The sequence below is a fragment of the Macaca fascicularis genome, chromosome 1 (assembly GCF_037993035.2).
Source record: "Macaca fascicularis isolate 582-1 chromosome 1, T2T-MFA8v1.1".
Taxonomy (NCBI): domain Eukaryota; kingdom Metazoa; phylum Chordata; class Mammalia; order Primates; family Cercopithecidae; genus Macaca; species Macaca fascicularis.
In genome coordinates, this window is record NC_088375.1 from 102245406 (window position 1) to 102258856 (window position 13451).

The following is a 13451-nucleotide window of genomic DNA, read 5'->3' on the forward strand; positions in this document are numbered from 1 at the left end:
CCACGTAAGATGTGACTTGCTCTTCCTTATCTTCTGCTATGATTGTGAGGCTACCCCAGCCATATGGAACTGTAAGTCCAATAAACTTCTTTTTTTTTTTTTTTTTGTAAAAGGCCCAGTCTCAGGTACGCCTTTAGCAGCAGGATGAAGATTGACTAATACATGCTCTTTTTTAGAAACTAACTTTTGTAGTGATACCCTCTGTTGGTTCTCCACCAGGCAATGCACAAACTGCTGACTCAAATAATGATTTTATCTTATAAATATTTCCCAAATATTTATTTCCCAATATTCTGGTTCAAGTTCTCACTATCTCTTGCTAGGACCATTAGTGTTCTAACTCACCTCCTTTCTTCCAGCCCAAAGTTCTAAAATCTACCCTGCACCATTTCAAGAAGTATATTGCAAAAATTAGATGATAACATATTCTGTGATTGTCTACTTATATTTTGCTCACATAATGCTCCCTTCCATCTCAAGTATTAGTTATCTAAATATTTGTGGAAGGCTGGTCTGTTTTTCAGCTTCAGGAAATGGATGATTATTTACTTAAGTCAATCAGGGAGAGCAAGTTCTTTTTAAGCAGTTGATTAAAAATAGACATGTGACCCAATTTTAGCCACTGGTGCCTGAAGAGAAGCCTGCAGTAGGAAAATATCTTTAAAAAAATTTTCTTTGCTAGTCAAAGGACATGAGCTAGAAGAAATAGCTTGTTATTTGTTCTCACTATCCTTGTGTTTTCATTTGGAGAGCTGAGGCAGTTGAATTGAATACAGCAGAAGAAATGTTTCATGGAAGCTATTATTGAATCTATGAATTAACTCACATCCCTCCTCTCTCCCCAAGTAAAAAATCTTCTTGTAAATTTCTTACTTTTTAAATCATTTAACTTAAGAATTATGTTGCCTGAGGCTGAAATTATTCTAACTAGCTCATTGATCACTTAATTTCACTTTTTAAAATTCTCCAGTGTTACATGTATTGCTCATTGGATAAAGTGATTCTTTGTTTGGTACTCAAGGACCTTCATAACCTGGTATATCTTTATTTCTCTAGTCTCATTTCTTGCTAGTCTCTGTCTTTTCTCTTCTTGTCCTTCTATAACAACTGACTATTTAATTTGTCCATATCTCTAACACATAATATTATTTCACACATATTGCTAGTTCATGACTTAGTAGATTTAGTCATCTTCTCTCATCCTGCAATTCCCCTCACACATTTTCTGCTTTGCTGTCCAAATTTTCCTCAAATGACTATATTAAAGCTTACTCTTCCTTTGGAAACTTTCCATACCTATCACAGGTCACCCTTGAGTGCCTCTGTAATACTCTACACATTCCTATGTCTTAGCACTTAGTGCATTTTGTTAAAACGTTCTTTTCACTTGTTTGTGTGCTCCCTCTGTATTGAAAGATAGGTGATTAGAGTCATCATTAATTATTCACCTTCTTTGCGTCACCAATTTCCTGACATAAATTAAGATGATCAATAAATGTTAGTTGAACTAAATACAATCGAGCATGCACAAAATTCACCTAAATTGAATAATTAAAATTGAACTTACATTTTTATTTCTCTTTTCTTAATTATCAAAACTAAATAAAATGTAGTCATTTCTTTACAAGTTTCCATCTTTACTCATACTAATTTCTGTTAATAAAAAGTATGTTTTAAAAAAATGTTTATTTTAGGTTCGGGGTATGTGTACATGTTTGTTATATAGGTAAACTGTGTGTCATGGGGGTTTGATGTTCAGATTATTTCATCACCCAGGTAATTAGCATGATACTTGAAAGGTTTTTTTTTTTTTTTTTTTTTTAATCTTCCCCTTTCTCCCAACCTTCACTCTCAAGTAGGTCCTGGTATCTGTTGTTCCCCTCTTTGGGTCCATGTCTTCTCCTTGTTTGGCTCCTACTTACAAGTGAGAATAGGTGGTACTTGGTTTCTTTTCCTGTGTCAGTTTGCTTAGAATAATGGCCTCTAGTTATTGAGGCCATAATGCTGCACAATACATATTATTCTTTTTATGGCTGTGTAGTATTATATGGTATATATGTACAACATTTTCTCTATCCAGTCTACCACTGATGAACATTTAGGTTGATTCCATGCCTTTGCTATTTTGTGAATAGTGCTGCAATGAACATATGAATGCATGCCTTTAGGGTAGAAGGATGTATATTCCTTCGGGTAAACTGTGTGTCATGGGGGTTTGATGTTCAGATTATTTCATCACCCAGGTAATTAGCATGATACTTGAAAGGTTTTTTTTTTTTTTTTTTTAATCTTCCCCTTTCTCCCAACCTTCACTCTCAAGTAGGTCCTGGTATCTGTTGTTCCCCTCTTTGGGTCCATGTCTTCTCCTTGTTTGGCTCCTACTTACAAGTGAGAATAGGTGGTACTTGGTTTCTTTTCCTGTGTCAGTTTGCTTAGAATAATGGCTTCTAGTTATTGAGGCCATAATGCTGCACAATACATATTATTCTTTTTATGGCTGTGTAGTATTATATGGTATATATGTACAACATTTTCTCTATCCAGTCTACCACTGATGAACATTTAGGTTGATTCCATGCCTTTGCTATTTTGTGAATAGTGCTGCAATGAACATATGAATGCATGCCTTTAGGGTAGAAGGATGTATATTCCTTCGGGTATGTATGTACCCAGTAATGGGATTGCTTGGTCAAATGATAATTCTGTTTCAAGTTCTTGGAGGAATTTTCACAGTACTTTTCACAATGACTGAACTAATTTACACTACTACCAGCAGTGTATAATCATTCCCTTTTCTCTGTAACCTTGCCAGCATCTGTTATTTTTTGACTTTTTAAAAATAGCCATTCTGACTGGTGTGAGATTGTTTCTCACTGTGGTTTTGATTTGCATTTCTCTAATTATTAGTGATGTTGAGCATTTTTTTTTTCATATGCTTGTTGGTCCCATATATATCTTCTTTTGAAAAGTGTCTATTCATGTCCTTTGCTCACTTTTTAATGGAGTTGTCTGGTTTTTGCTTATAAATTTGCTTAAGTTTCTTACAGACTTTGGATATTAGACCTTTGTTAGATGCACAGTTTTAAAATATTTTCTCCCATTCTGTAGGTTGTCTGTTTACTCTGTTGACAGCTTCTTTTGCTGTGAAGAAACTCTTTACTTTAGGTTTCATTTGTCAATTTTTGGTTTTGTTGCAATTGCATTTGGTACCTTTGTCATAAAATCTTTGTCAGGTCCTATGTCCAAAATGGTATTTCTTAGGTTATATGCTGGGGATTTTATAGTTTTAGGTTTTGCATCTAACTCTTTAATTAATCTTGAACTGATTTTTTTTAATGGGGTAAGGAAGGGGTCCAGTTTCAATCTTCTGCATACAGATAACCAGTTATCTCAGTACCATTTATTGAATAGAGGGTCCTTTCCTCATTGCTTGTTTTTGTCAGTTTTGTTTAAGATCAGATGATTGTAGGTGTGTGGGATTATTTTTGGCTCTCTGCTATGCTAGTACCATGCTGTTTTGGTTATTGAAATGGGCCTAGAAGAAAATCTACATAAGTTTCCGCCCAAAAACAAGAGTTCTTTTCATCACCACATGGAACATACTCTAAAATCAAATGCACAATTGAACATGAAACAATCCTCAGCAAATTCAAAGAAACCAAAATCATAATTCTATTAGCCCATTCTCACGCTGCTAATAAAGACATACCCAAGACTGGGTAATTTATACAGAATAAAAGGTTTAATGGTCCACATGGCTGGGGTGGCCTCACAATCATGGTGGAAGGCAAGGAGGAGTAAGTCACGTCTTACATGGATGGTAGCAGGCAAAAAGAGAGCTTGTGCAGAGAAACTCCCCCTTATAAAACCATCAGATCTCATGATGCTTACTCATTATCATGAGAACAGCACAGGAAGGACAAGCTCCCATGATTCAATTACCTTTTCCTGGTTCCCACAACACATGGGAATTCAAGATGAGATTTGGGTGGGGACACAGCCAAACCATATCATGCACACTTCAACCACACTCTTGGACCATAACACTATTAAAAAAAAATCAATACCAAGAAAATTTCTCAAAATCATACAATTACATGGAAATTAAGTGACCTGCTCCTGATTGACCTTTGGACAAACAGTGAAATTAAGGTAGAAATTGAGAAATTCCTTAAAACTAATCAGAACAAAGACAAAACATAACAGACTCTCTGGGACACAGCTAAGGCACTGTTAAAAGGGAAGTTTATAGCACTAAATGCCCACATCGAAAAGTTTAAAACATCTCAAAATAATAACTTAATATCACAACTAAAGGAATTAGAGAAATAAGAACAAACCAAACTGAATGCTAGTAGAAGACAAGAAATAACCAAAATCAGAGCTGAATTAAAGGAAATTGAGACACAAAAAACCATATGAAAGATCAATGATCCAAGAGCTGTTTTTTTTTTTTTTTAAGTTAATAAGATAGATAGATTGCTAGCAAGATTAATAAAAAAAAGAGAGAGAGAGAAGATACAAATAAGCACAATCAGAAATGCCAAAGGGGCCAAAACCAATAGCCCACAAAAATATAAAAAATCCTCAGAGACTGCTCTGAACAGCCTTACACACACAAACTAGAAAACCTAGAAGAAATAGGTAAATTCCTGGACCCATACAACCTCCCAAAATTTAATCAGGAAGAAATTGAATCCCTGAACAGACCAACAATGAGTTCTGAAATTGAATCAGTAACAAAAAGCCTACCAAGCAAAAAAAGCCTAGGACCAGGCAGACTTACAGCTCAGTTCTACCAGATATGTAAAGAAGAGTTGATAACATTTCTATTGAAATTATTTCAAAAAAATTGAGGAGGAAGGACTCTGCCCCAACTCATTCTATGAGGCCAGAATCATCCTGACACTAAAACCTGGCAGAGATGCAACAAAAAGAAATCTTCAGGCCAATATTCTTAATGAACATAGATGCAAAAATCCTCACTAAAATACTAGCAAATTAAATCCAGCATCAAATCAAAACACTAGTCCACCATAACCAAGTGTGATTTATCCCTGGGATGTAAGGTTGGTTCAACATGCACAAATCAATAAATATGGTTCATCACATAAAAAGAGCTAAAAACAAAACCCACATTATTATTTCAACAGATGAAGAAATAGTTTTTGATAAAATTCAACATCCATTCCTATTAAGAGCTCTCAATAAACTAGGCATTGAAGGAACATACTTCAACATAATAAGAGCCATCTATGAGAAACCCACAGCCAACATTATACCAATGGACAAAAGCTGGAAGCATTCCCGAAAAGAATGCCCTCTCTCACCACTCCTACTTGACATAGTCCTAGAAGTCCTGGCCAGAGCAATCGGGCAAGAGAAAGTAATAAAGGGCATCCAAATAGGAAGAGGGTAAGTCAAATGATCCCTGTTTGCAGAAAACATGATTGTATATCTAGAGAACCCCACAGTCTTTGCCTATGAACTCCTCAATCTGATAAGCAACTTCAGAAAAATTTCAATATAAAAACTCAATGCAGGAAAATCAGTAGCATACATATATACCAACAACAACCAAGCTGAGAGCCAAATCAAGAACACAACCTCATTCACAATTGTCACAAAAAGAATAAAATACCTAGAAATACAGTGAACCAGGGAAGTGGAAGACCCCTACAATATGAATCACAAAACACTGCTCAAATAAATCAGAGATGACACAAACACATGGAAAAACATTTCATGCTCATGGATAGAAAGAATCAATATCGTTAAAACTGCCATACTGCCTAAAGCAATTTACAAATTCAATATTATTCCTATCAAATGACCCATGACACTCTTCACAGAACTAGAAAAACTATTTTAGAATTCATATGGAACCAAAAAAGAGCCCAAACAGCCAAGGCAAACTTAATCAAAAAGAATAAAGCTGGAAGCATCACTTTACCTGACTTCAAAAAGTTGTCTTAATACAGGGGATCTTCATCAACCTGATGAAGGACATCTACAAGAAAATGACAAATATGCATATGAAAAGATGCTCAACATCATACATTCACAAGGAATTGCAAATGAAGAATAATGAGATACCACTACGCATCTATTAGAGTAGCTAAAATCCAAAATGCTGACAATACCAAATGCTGGTGATGATGTGGAGCAACAGAACTCTTATCAATTGCTAGTGGAATTGCAAAATGGTACAGCCACTTTGGAAGACAGTTTGACAGTATCTTAGAAAACTAAAAATACTCATACATTCCAGTACTTGTTCTCTTTGGTATTCACCCGAAGGAGTTGAAAACTTACATCCATAAAAGAAGCCTTCAGACATGACTATAGCATCTTTACTCATAATTGCCAACACTCAGAAGCAATAAAATGTCCTTCAGTAGGTGAGTGGATCAATAAACTGTGTTATATCCAGACAATGGGATACTATTCAACCCCAGAAGAAATGAGACATTAAGCCATGAGAAGATACGGAGGAACCTTATTAAATGAAAGAAGCTAATCTGAAAAGGATACCTACTGTATAATCCTAAAATGACAAAAGTATAGAGAGAATAAAATCAGTGCTTGCCATGGGGTTGTGAGAAGAAAAGGAGTTAATGGAGAACAGATCATTTTTAGGGCGATGAAACGACTCTGTATGATACTATAATGGCAGATAGTTGTCATTTTGCATTTGTCTAAATGTATTGAATGTAAGATACCAAGAGTGCACCCTAATATAAATTGCAGACTTTGGGTAGTAAAAATGTATCAGTATTGAACACATGTTCACTGATTGTAACAAATGTACCCCTCTGGTGAGGGATGATGATGATGAAGGAGGTAGTGCATGTGTGGGGTGAGGAGCATATAGAAACTGTAATTTCCTTTCAATTTTGCTGTAAATCTAAAACTGCTCTTAAAAAAGTATATTAAACAAAAAAGAAGATGTTATTGGATTTAAAAATAACAAGATTTATTTGCCATAAAACATCCAGGAAGACTAGAGCTTGTAAGCAGCCTTGTTAGTGAGATCAAAAGTGATCGCACTGTGATAGGATTTTCTGGCTACTGCTAAAAGTAGACAGGAACTCGTATTAATTGAACTTCTTCTCTATGCCAGACTTTAATCACAGTTCTTTTTCATATCCCCTGATTCTTCCCAATAACTTCTCAAGGCTGGTATGCATATGTTGAAATATTTTATATCTCCAGCTGGGTTTTCTTTCTAGGCCATGGCCAAAAGAGCACCGTGGTCTGTTTGCCCTTGTTAGAAGTGAAGTTTATATCCTCAAAGAGAATTGACTCTAGGGAAGTTTCAGAAGTGGCTTTGACCACTTTTTTAAAAGTTTGGTCTATAAGTAATTGCAGGACTTCTAAAGGGGCACTCTTACTCCACACAAATAAAAAGTGTTTGGGATTTTAGCCCTTTGTTGAACTTCTTAATGGAATGATATACTTATGGATTTAGGAGTCATGTCTGTGTTCTATTAGGCATGATATGTGTAACTATGATGCTAACAATAATAGGAATCAACAAATTTGGATTTTTATTTCTTAAGCACCTACTATATGCCAACTTAAATTATCTTACTTAATTCTTCCAACAACTTTATGATTAAATATGATTTTCAGTTTTGCAAATGAGGCAAAAAAGGGTTAGCTAAATTGCCCTACAATTTACAATGATGATTTATGGAATCGGAATTAAAACTCAAAGTTGTTGGGAACAGGCCCCAAAATCTGGCCATAAACTGGTCCCAAAACTGGACATAAACAAAATCTCTGCAGCACTGTGACATGTTCGTGATGGCCTTGATGCCCATGCTGGAAGGCTGTCAGTTTACCAGAATGAGGGCAAAGAACATCTGTCCCACCCAGGTAGGAAAGCTGCTTAAGGTGCTCTTAAACCACAAACAATAGCATGAGTGATCTATGCCTTAAGGATATGTTCATGCTGCAGATAACTAGCCAGAGCCCATCCCTTTATTTCAGCCCATCCCTTTATTTCCTTTAAGGAATAGTTTTAGCAAATCTTTAGCTTGCTGTCAATAAATGTGTGGGTAAATCTCTGTTAGAGGCTCTCAGCTCTGAAGGCTGTGAGACCCCTGATTTCCCATTCCACACTCTCTGTTTCTATGTGTGTGTCTTTAATTCCTCTAGCGCTGCTAGGTTAGGGTCTCCCCAGCCATGCTGGTCTTGGCACAAAGTTTTTTGACTGTATGTTCTATTATAAACAACACTGAAAATTGTGCTTGTGGTTTTATCTTTTAGTAGCGTCTGAGAGTGAGTCATGAGAAACAGTACTATGTATATGTGGATGGGTGTGCAGATAAGCTGAGATGTGCAGACAGGCAGACAAGCTGACTGCTTTTTTTTTTTTTTTCCTAAAAAGGAAATGACGGTTTAAAAAAATGCTCTGAAAGAACCAACGAGTATGGCAACACCTTTTTTGGAACTCCCATAGTATACATTCCTCTTTTTGTGTGGGGGATTGTTTTGTTTTACTTTAAGGGAGTCAAGCAACTAACCTGACTTGCTTCTCTTGATGCTTTTACCCCGGTATCAAAGTGAAAAACATCATTTATCATAGTTCAAAACAACTTTAAAATGTATGAAGGTCAAGGAATGTGTATGACCCACATTGTGCAAGAGCTAGTTAGTAGCAGAGCCTAGATTAAAAGTCAGGCCTCCTGACTCCCAGTCTACATCTCCACAGTGACTCCTATGAATGTAGGAAATGATGCCCTTCTGTGTGGTTCAGGCAAAGCCTCCTAATCAGGCCTGAGGAAGGGACGCCTAGCTGGACTGTATTCTAGAGCTGTTTCTTTGACATCCCAATCTACATTCCCATGTTCCCAATTAGCATTAATTGAGGGAGAAAGAGGAGAAAACTGGAGCCTCCCCAAAGCTCCCTGCTCCACAACTCGTGGAGGGGGTGGTCTCTGCTGAGAAAAGGTCGATAATTACAGAAGTTGAGGCTGTGAATCATTGAGCTGGCACCAGCTCCCTCCTGGGGACTGTTCCCTTGATTCTCCCCCCACTTTCCCAGTTCAATTAAGCAGCTTGTTTGCCTTCTCATTAGTAAAACTTGTTAGCACTTTGTTCTATTCCCCTGAGTTGCTTAGGAGAAAAGTTCTGTGGGAGGATTTGCTTCATTGGATAGGTCTAGCTCTCATGCTCTCTATGAGATACTGAGGTACCCATGTCCTCCAAACAAGCCAAATATAACAGTGGTAATTCAGCAATGGGTCCAAGGCTCCACTGTTTGGACAAAGGGAAGAGGAAGCAAAAAGCTAGACTGGTAAGGATAGGGAAGTTCAATGCAACTGCCTCAGATCCAACTGATAAGGACATATTTAAGACCTGTTTTGTACACATTGCTCAAAGATTCCCAGGCACATTGCATATTGTTGGGCCTCTGAGCAGACGTACCCATGCCTTCTGATCTCTCCTCTCCATGTACAGAATGTGTGCAGATCCTCACATTGCTACAGCTTTTCAGAGCTCATCAAGCACTTTCATATTTCAGTAGTGCCTCCCCACTCAGGCAAGCTCCTACTTCTTCAGCATGAGCTTACTGTGTTCCTGGCTTACTCAGAACAGAGACTGACTACATCAATAGGGGAATTTCTAACCCTTCTCACTAAGATCAGGTGAAGTGACATTGAAAATTGCCCATTTTTTTTTAGCCCATTCAGACCAACCCTCAACAAGTTAATTTAATACCTATATGTTGACCACTGCCAACATTAGTAGAATATCAGTAAAACTATTGAGTGACCACTAAAGTGGCTATATAAATGTATAAAGGAAATTGAGACTCAGAAAGATTATGTATCTAGTCCAGGATCACAGAAAAAAAAAAAATCACGAGTCTGGTGTTCATGCATAGGTGAGTGGTGTAGAAGGAGGACATTCTGGACAAAGAAATATAGAGAAAGTAAGGAGGTGGTTCAGTATTTAGTAATAGCCCAGAGTGGATAAAAAGGGAAGTATAGAGGGAGTATATAAATAAATGGAAGACCCAATTAAAGATAATAGATTCAGAAAATGTTAAAACTTCATCATCACTCTGGTTTTACTTTCCCTGACCTGAGACACCTGGATCTATTAAAGCACCCATCCTTAGTCTCCTGAAATGTCTAAGGTCTGAGTTACAGCAGAAACAAAAGACTCTTTAGTATAACAAGGGTCTCAGAACCTGCCCCAATTTCCCCCATTCTCTGCCCCTCAGCATTAGAAGGAGTTTTTAAGTTATGCCATTATCCAGCCTTTGCTTCCTGGGTCTCAGCCCGTGTGCCTGAGGTCCTAATGTTGCTGCCTCTTTCCTTGGGGGCACTAGACTGTATTTTCCTTTTCAGATTACACCCATGCCTATGCCTCCCACAGGTAGGCAGGTCTCCAGGAACCATGGATGTTCTCTCTTCCTTCTCATTACTTAGACAATTGCTGCACAGCACTGGCAAGGAGCAGACTCAGTTTTGCAGTGAGATCAAACGCAACACCCTGGAAATAATCTGATCCCATATTTTTGAACAAACCAAAAAGCAGCACTAGAAAATTAATATATAAAGCAGGTAAATACCACACAGAAAACAAACTAAAATAGTATAAATGGGGAATTGAAGCTCTGACTATTTCCTGTGCCCTCTTTTCTCCCGTGGCTTTCCTAGCAGTTTCTCTTCTGAGATGATTTAGTTCAACCTTTTCACTCTTCTGATGAGTGAATTGAGGGCCAAGGAGGTAACATGACCTGCCAAAAGATGCACAGCTCATTAGTGGCTAAGGCGAACTAGAACTTTTCAGAGGCAGGTCACGGAGTTGGGTCTTGAATACCTTTTATAAAATTGCTTCTTAAAAATTATTATATATTTGATCAATAACCAATTTTTGCTTCTTATATTTCTGGTTTATATCAGCAACTATAAGCTGTTTTCTGAATACCTTCATACTCTTTAGATCCTTTCATACCTTTATAATCTTTAAATTTATTTCTTCATTCTAAGAGAGGATTATCCCAATTTTTACATAATGAATAAAAAAATGTTACAGAACTTGCTCTAAGAAAATATAAATTCAACCCTAGATTCACTCCAGCAGACTGAGTGACTGTGGTAAGACTTTCTCAACCTCATTTTCTTTGTCTGCAGAATGAGAGGCTGGCAGTTGATGACTGCTTACATTCCTTCCATCTTAGGGAGTTTTGATCCTGTGATTACAACACTTCTTAAAGAAAGTAGGATCTGAACTCGGCCCATATGGGTAAGATCCAAATATCCAGAGCAAAGCTGGGAAGGTGTTGGTCCAAATTCAAGTGTTGCCACGTTTTGGTTATGTAATTCTGGACAATTTTTTTTGTTTGTTTGTTTTTGTTTTTTGAGACAGCATCTGGCTCTGCTGCCCAGGCTGGAGTGCAAGGGCACGTCTCGGCTCACTGCAGCCTTGACCTTCTGGGCTCAAGCAATTCTTCTGTCTCAGCCTCCCAAGTAGCTGGAACTACAGGCACGTGCCACCACACTTGGCTAATTTTTAAATTCTTCATAAGGACAGGGTCTTGCTTTGTTGCCCAGGCTGTCTAGAACTCGTAGACTTAAGCATCTGCCGGCCTCAGCCTCCCGAATTACTGGGATTACAGGCGTGAGTCACTGCTCCCAGCCTGGGCAAAAAATTATCTCACTTTGACCATCTCCTTCCTTATATTTAAAAAGATTATGATCTCCACAGTTCTCTAAGGCTTAAAGGAAACAAAACATACAAAATGATTAACACTGCTCCTGACACTTAAAAGGTGCTCATGAATAATAGAAAGTCTTATTATTTCAGAGACACGATGTATAGAAAAGAGATTTTAATGCCTGGCTCTTTGGGGTTCAATCATTATGTTTAGTATACTCTTCTTCTTCTTCTTCTTTTTTTTTTTTTTTTTTTTGAGACGGAGTCTCGCTCTGTCACCCAGGCTGGAGTGCAGTGATGCGATCTCGGCTCACTGCAACCTCCGCTTCCCGGGTTCACGACATTCTCATGCCTCAGCTTCCCGAGTAGCTGGGACTACAGGATCCCGCCACTCCGCCCGGCTAAATTTTTCTGTATTTTTAGTAGAGACGGGGTTTCACTGTGTTAGCCAGGATGGTCTCGATTTCCTGACCTCGTGGTCCGCCCGCCTCGGCCTCCCAAAGTGATGGGATCACAGGCGCAAGCCACCGCGCCTGGCCTATGTTTACTACATTCTTAATGGCATGATATGAATAATGCACTTAAACCTTCCTTTTTCTTCAGTTTCTTCATCTGCAAAATGAGGGCATCAATAAGAATTTCTCCAGACAATACTTGTGAGGGTTAAATAGTTGTAAACATGTAAAGCATGTAAAATAGTAAACACTATCTACAAGATAGACATTATTGGCTGAATTTTTTCACATCAGTTTCTACAATGGAAATTCATGCCTAGTTTTACAATACCTTACATTTTTTAATGTGGATCAGTAGAATTGGCAGTGGTCCAAATCAGGCATTTACTTTGGACTGAGGTGGCCAAAGTGACCCTGGAGCATCCTATGTATATCTCTGGGCCCTTGTGAAATTTACTCTAGGGCCCTAATATATAGCTTTTGGGACCCTATTTTTCTTCTTTCCCTTTCTGTGTTCCTACATTACAGTGATCTCAACCTGCTTTATTGAGAGGTGGTTGTGTTAGCAAAATCACTGGCAATTGCTTGGCTCACACTAATTGACACTGTCAAGGTTGTATAGTGCAATGAGCCAGGGAAACTTACAATCTACATGGAGACCTAAGTAGTTGTATAACAACTCACGGCAACATATACCTCATGTTGGCATATTCATCAATTTATGAATAAATAAACGGATGAATGGACTCCTAAGGATTAAATGAGGTTGACAGAGATTAAGCACCTTTCCCGTGACTACACCAGGAGTCATCTTCCTTTCTTAGATTACTTCAGTGCTCCAGGCTTACCTCTCTTTTACTTCACAATCATTTATTCTCTGCAAACTTTTAGGGTCCCTTCTTCTAATCTTCCTTAGGGCAGAGCTTCCCAACAAACATAGGTATCAGGTGTGCTAAGCACCTGATCTCTTTGCCCCTCATCCTTTGAATGACCAAGTGGATCTTGAGAAAATTATAGCCTTTGGTCAGTTTGCATTTGTCAACAAGCAGCCTTTCTGTTTACCTCAGTGTGTCATACAAATATTATTGCTTTAGTTTTTTTTTTTCTATGATGTTAAAAGAAGTGGGAAATGTTATGATAGGTTAATGCATTAGGTTATGCTATGGATTAAATATTTATGTTCCTATAGCATTCATAGGTTGAAACCTAACCCCAAGGGCTTCTAGGAGGTGAGGCCTTTGGAAGTTGATTAGGTCATGAGGGCAGAGCCCCTATGAATGAGATTAGTGCCATTATAAAGGATACCTTAGAGAGTTCCCT

At 37.8% G+C, this 13451-nt stretch overlaps 1 protein-coding gene and 1 long non-coding RNA gene across 2 annotated transcripts in view; one reads left to right on the plus strand and one right to left on the minus strand.

Annotated features, from left to right (window-relative positions):
* LOC123575526 (uncharacterized) overlaps positions 1–13451 on the plus strand; it is a 189399-nt gene that overhangs the window by 114016 nt on the left and 61932 nt on the right. The window lies entirely within an intron of this gene.
* Positions 1–13451, minus strand: part of MNDA (myeloid cell nuclear differentiation antigen) — a 45429-nt gene that overhangs the window by 19639 nt on the left and 12339 nt on the right. Inside the window, exon 2 of the mRNA XM_065544021.2 lies at positions 5954–6010. The gene's annotated coding sequence lies outside the window, so the exon portion shown is untranslated. The remainder of the gene's footprint in view (positions 1–5953; positions 6011–13451) is intronic.